At 37.3% G+C, this 6000-nt stretch overlaps 1 protein-coding gene across 2 annotated transcripts in view; it reads right to left on the reverse strand.

The window, feature by feature from the left end:
- Window positions 1-5787, reverse strand: part of LOC141128410 (bile acid receptor-like) — a 159638-nt gene extending 153851 nt beyond the window's left edge. Inside the window, exon 1 of one of the 2 annotated variants that reach the window (XM_073615693.1) lies at window positions 5587-5787. The gene's annotated coding sequence lies outside the window, so the exon portion shown is untranslated. Of the gene's footprint in view, window positions 1-5582 lie in introns of both variants that reach the window. The other variant, XM_073615692.1, reaches the window with a different exon arrangement.
- Between the last annotated feature and the right edge of the window lie 213 nt (window positions 5788-6000).

The raw sequence follows: 6000 nt of genomic DNA on the forward strand, positions 1-6000 counted from the left end.
CGTTCGTATGTTAGCCCATCCAAAAAACGTAATAACGTCACCGTCGCAGGCTCCTCCCTACGCGTTTTGTCATGATAGGATGTCATCTGGGGATTGGCCTGAAATAAGTGCTCCCAAATCTTTTTCCTTTGTGGTGCTGGCCAACACTGTACGACCCCCCTCCCCCCCAATGTTGTACTCTGTCAAGGGATTCTTTTTCCCTAGAAACACTGAAATGCAGGTTCCACTGCTTTGACCGATCTTCCAGCAATGCCAAATCATGTTCCAGACACCTCCAGGGATATCAACCCTATTGCACACCTTTGTGTCTTAAGCAAAAAGACATACCTTATCTACCAACGTTTTAGTTATATCACTTACATATACAGGCTGTCCCCAGGTTACAAACAAGATAGGGACTGTAGGTTTGTTCTTAAGTTGAATTTGTTTGTAAGTCGGAACAGGTACATTTTTTAGGTGTAGCTTCAGCCAAAAAATCTATTTTTAAGCTTTTTGCATAATATAAGGAAGGGTTATCACCCCAGCAACATTTGTTTTGCTGTCTGTGCCCCTGTTCAGAAGATTTTACTGCACTGTCCCAATGACAAAACTTTGGGTTGTTAGGGAAACATGGATTGGTGATAAAGCTCCAGTGGAGACACCTTTTTCCCATGATAACTCTTCCAGGAGAGAATTTCCCTTCCTAGGGGTAGATTTCATCTCGCTTCCTGTTGCCTCCCTCCGTTTGTAAGTAGGAGTCGTTTGTAAGTCGGATGTTTGTAACTAGGGGACCACCTGTAGATGAAATCTAACAGGACCCAGTACAGAGCCTTGTGGTACACCACTAGTGACTGTTCTGTTTTCCAAATGAACCCTATTTAGAACCACACCCTGGTATCAATCCTTTAGCCAATTGCATATCCACTGAAACATTCAAGGGTAAAGTCCTAGCTTTTACTGTGTTTTTTTTTAGATCATTATTGTGGAACTGTATTGAATGGTCCACAGCATCACCATGGTCCAAAACATTACCGATATAGTCAACAAGTCAATCAGATTAGTCTGACATGATCTGCCCTCAGGAAAGCAATGCTGCTTTGAGTCCAGCAAGTTGTGTGTTTTTAAGTGATCAATGATCCTTCTTTTCAGGAGTGATTCCATTAACAATTTGACCTCCAGAAGATTTAGCCCCCTTTATGACCAAGCCATTACTCTGTTTCAGTTGTGATAGGACAGAGTCAGGGATCAGTACTGATCACTGTCTCTCTCCATTCAGAAAAGGAAGGGGCCGGTAAATGACATATTTACCGGCCCCTTCCTTGCTCTCCATCCTGAAACATCCCCCGCAGCAGCCAGCAGGAGCTTCCCGTTCATTCACAAACCGAAATAAAGTAATCACAGTTTACTCTGTTTCAGTTGTGATAGGACAGAGTCAGTGATTGGTACTGATCACTATCTCTGTCCATTCAGAAAAGGATGGGGTCGGTAAATTACATATTTACCGGCCCCTTCCTTGCTCTCCATCCTGATACATCCCCCGCAGCAGCCAGCAGGAGAGGGGAGGGGGGAAGCCAGCAGCACACAGGGGGACAGCAGGACCTGGATAGGAAGGGCGGTGGGGGCAGCATGCAGAGAAACCGATCCCCTCCATTTTCCTTCTGCAGCTACTGAATGCCCACAGAAGGGAGAGGAGGAGAAGCAGGCTTTCAGCGGCTGCAAAAGGAAAATGGTGGGGATTGGTTTCTCTACATGCCATCCCTGCTACCCATCCTATCCAGGTGTACAGGGGGGGCCGCACAGGCCTCCTGGAGCATTGAGCTGGGTTGCAATTGTGACCCCTGTATTTATGCCCCTGTTCTGGGGCTACTTAGAAAAACAGAGGGACTAGCCTTACTGGTATGGGCAGCTTATATCACATATATGATTTTTTACATTGGTTTGACACAAGTTCTACTTGAAATCAAACTTCAACAAAAATGGTATTAAAATACTTAAAAGCATGTCACCCTTACAGCCATTAAGAATTAAAGTGAAACTATGGGCAAAATAAATATGACATACGATGCAGTCTGTAGCTAGCAGTAACACATAACATTTTTGGTTTCTTAAAGTTGAATTCCAGGTTTACTATTGCTTTAAATAAATTCTTTGGGCCAAGCTGGATCAAACAAATAATTTACATGCCAGAACAGTCTGCCCACTGTGGCTGATGTAATAAACTGTAATAGCATTGGCTACATACAGTAAGAAAGTGTTCTGATAGCAGTATGAGATGCTTTTCGTCTACTGCCAGGTATGGATTGAATTGGTCTTAGTACATCCCTGCCATTCAGGAGAGGCCTTGTATTTTTAACAATTAATACAAAGCTTCCTCTGATCGGCCTAGGTGGAGAGACGGGTGGATAATGTCATAATCTCCACCTCGGTCAACCTTGGACTTTGAAGGCTAAATTAACTTTTTCCAGAAAATAGCCTATGCAGTCAAAGGACTTCATTAGGTATGAAAAAACTGTACAAAATCTAAAATTCATATCAGGTTTTTTGTTATACCTGTAGGCTTTTTTGCCTCTCCCCCCTTTTCCCAGAAGCCTTGCCAAAAAACTCCCAGTTAGCAATCCCCAAGTCCTGTCTCATTGCTAGGACACTCTCCCCCACTATTGTGTGAAAACCACTGGGGTGAGTGAAAACCAATGATTTTTGAGTCCTAGCAACAAGGCAGGACGTGGGGATTGGTAAATGGGAGGTTTTCAACCTGGCTTTTAGGGGTATCAAATAGCCTACAGTTATCACAATAACATTAAATTTTTTTTAACAGAGTTGCACATTTTTTAAAAATAACTACTGGGGTCCCTTGACTGCATATGCTATTTTCTGGAAAAGGTGAGCTTAGCCTTTAAGTAAACAACAAATTAAAGCTTAACTCCAGCTGACATGTTTAAAGCAGTTACAACAACAGATTTAAACCATATAAAGGAAAGATAACCCCCGTCAGTGTTATATGGTCTGTGGTAGCAACTCTATAACCTTCAGTTTTGCTGGACAGCTTTATCGCAATATAGGTGTAGAGAAAAGTAAAGGCATGTAAATTGAAGAAAATATATATATTTTGCATTTTGTATAACACTATCGCAGATGTTAATCCAGTATAGTTACAAAAATATATATATATTTTTTGCTATAGTGTTTTTTTAAATGTCATCAACTACATTACAAGCCTAAAATGTAACCTGCTCATTGGCAATAAAACAACAAAACATTATGTGAGGAAATGAGTGCCTCGATTATGCCATTTGGTAAAAAGTAAGTACGTAGTCCCTAAGCTTGCTCAATAAGTAGTCAGTAGGTGTACTTAGCAAAAACACATTCTTTGGGTGACCTTGATAATGTTCTTTATGTGGTAAGCACTTTTATTTTGCATTTAATTGAAAGGAATATAAGAACATAATTAAAATATAAAAGATAATGATAATTTATGAAGAAACATAAAAACATAAGTTACTTTTTGGCATCTAAAATATTAGGAGTTACAATTATGATTAAAACAGAATGCATCACAGAAATAATAAATACGATAAACAGCTTTTAGCATGGCTTTAGATTTAATAATGTATGATCTAGGTGTATACCTCTAAAACCACTACCATCTCAGTGGTCATGTATAGTACATATCGATGCTAAGCATACTGAGAAGACACTTGCATAGACAACGGGACAGACTAAGCAAAATACTAAAGGTAGACTCCAGGTAAATTGCTAAATACATAGTTGAAATACATACATGAGAACTATCTTACCTGCAAAAGATTAAAACTTCAGTCAAACAAGTCTAGTAATGATAGCATTCAGTAAAATAAATTCAATAAATATATATATATATATTTTTTTAGAGGGTTTCATTTACAGTTTTCTCTGCCTTCGCAGAGGGGTTACAGAGTTTGGAACAAACTATTAAGCTACTGGGGGTGCTTATAACGCTCAGATTTTATTCGTATGGTTTAAACCTTTTTCCCAAAAGAAAACAAAACCTGTTGCTGTAACTTAAAATGTTGTAGCTTTAAATGTGTTTGTTACCTACAGTATGTAAAGCCCATTTAATACACCACTGTTCACAAGGTGACAACATTTTGATTTCATAGTGTGATGTGGTTTGTCTCAACCCCGGTAAGTGCCTCTTTTGGTGGAAAGTATGACATGTTACAAGAAGTGGAAAATCAAAAGATCTACTGGCAGGATCAATCAGTAAAAAACAAGGACTTACTCTAGTTAGTCACTGATCATTTTTTAAAATAAATATGCTGCATTCATTGGCATTTTTTAACATCTCCCTGGAGTTCAGCTTTAAGAGGACACTCATATTTTTAGTACTATATGACTTTTTTTCACATTTGCAAATCAGATTTCTCTTCTGAGAATTAAATCATACATAAAAAAATAATGCAACATTTGTCATAACCCAATGGGACCAAGCAAAACTTTCAGGTTCAGTTTAGCAATTTTTTAGTTTACTTTCCCTTCTAAAATATTAAAGTTGAGTAGTGTCCAACTTAAAAAAGCACCATTACATTTATTACATCATGTTTTCAATCTGCTAAACAATAGTTCATAGAAAATTAATTCTAGAATTTGTTAAGAATTATTTAAGCTCATGTTGTAGGCTATAGCAGAAAAATCTATCTGTTAAAAATATATTTAGGACCTTCATATGCAAGTACCTGACTAAAAATCCAGGGTCACGTATGTATGTTGCAGGTTTTATATCATTTTTGTATTATTTCAGTGGTGTGGTAATTTTCAAAGATCCTAGTGTTCTAGGGATCCTCACAGCTACATGAACAAACTCTATATCCTTTAGCCATGTATTGGGAATAAACACTTTAAAATCATACATCATACTAACAGCTGCAACACCCACTTCAGGACAGCTACAACATGTAAGATGGCAACAATTAGTCATTGGAAACAGGAAAAAGAAAACTAAGGTACCACCACATACCACATTTATTACTACCAGTAGTTGCTCCATTTATATTTCCACCTTGAAATAAACTTAAAGATGGGCTCTAAAGGCCTGCAACAACTTTTGTGAAATGCATATAGCTAAATTAAAATATATGTATATTATAATAACATCATTAATTAATAATAATAATAATAATAATATAATAAAGGCCCAGAACATATTATCTATGCTTACTAATAGTTAACTGATAAATGAATAATTCAAGCTTATATTTTACTATGCATTTATGCTATTTTGTAATACAAACGGTAACGTATATTATATTTGTTGCAAAAGTTATAAAATATTATGTATTACATTAAAATTACAGTAAAAGTAAATAGTATGAAAAAAGAAGTAGACTTGTTACACTAATAAAACATATTTTAAAATATAAAACATGAAAATAGTTACAAAACTAAATCTAACATATACTAAAAATAAAACTACACTCAATAAATAATCAGCAGTTTCCGGACATGTAAATGTGAAATAAAGGAATGTTTATTGGAATAGGCTAAAAAAAGAAAAGAAAAGAATATACATGGACTTTTTGTACTTGTAATTGCGCTATAACTTTATACATAGAATGCACTGTACTTACATACAGTTTGGATGAGCACTGCTATCTCCAGATGTAGGCACCACTTCAAGCTGGAAAGCCTAATTAAGCCTGATGTCTTTTTCGTGGCTATTTATCAGTCTCTGTGCATATACTAAGGCTCCAGACGTTCTGCAAAGTCCACAGCTTCATCAGCCCTCTCTATAATCTCACACACCAACTTCCCACACAGCCCTCCCTCTGGGTCACTGCAAGGGCAGCGAAACAGACATAAATCAAATAAAAAGTGGATCATTGGGGACAGAGGCTACAGGGACCCAAACGTCACACATTCCCATAGTCCTTTTGCTTGGAGTGAAGAAATAGTTATGCTCTTTTGCCCAATAGTTACAAAACTTTTACCTACTTAACAAGACAGTAGCAATTTCTATGGCACGGGAATGGTTAAATGATTGCATGC

Source organism: Aquarana catesbeiana, linkage group LG02 (genome assembly GCF_042186555.1).
Source record: "Aquarana catesbeiana isolate 2022-GZ linkage group LG02, ASM4218655v1, whole genome shotgun sequence".
NCBI lineage: Eukaryota > Metazoa > Chordata > Amphibia > Anura > Ranidae > Aquarana > Aquarana catesbeiana.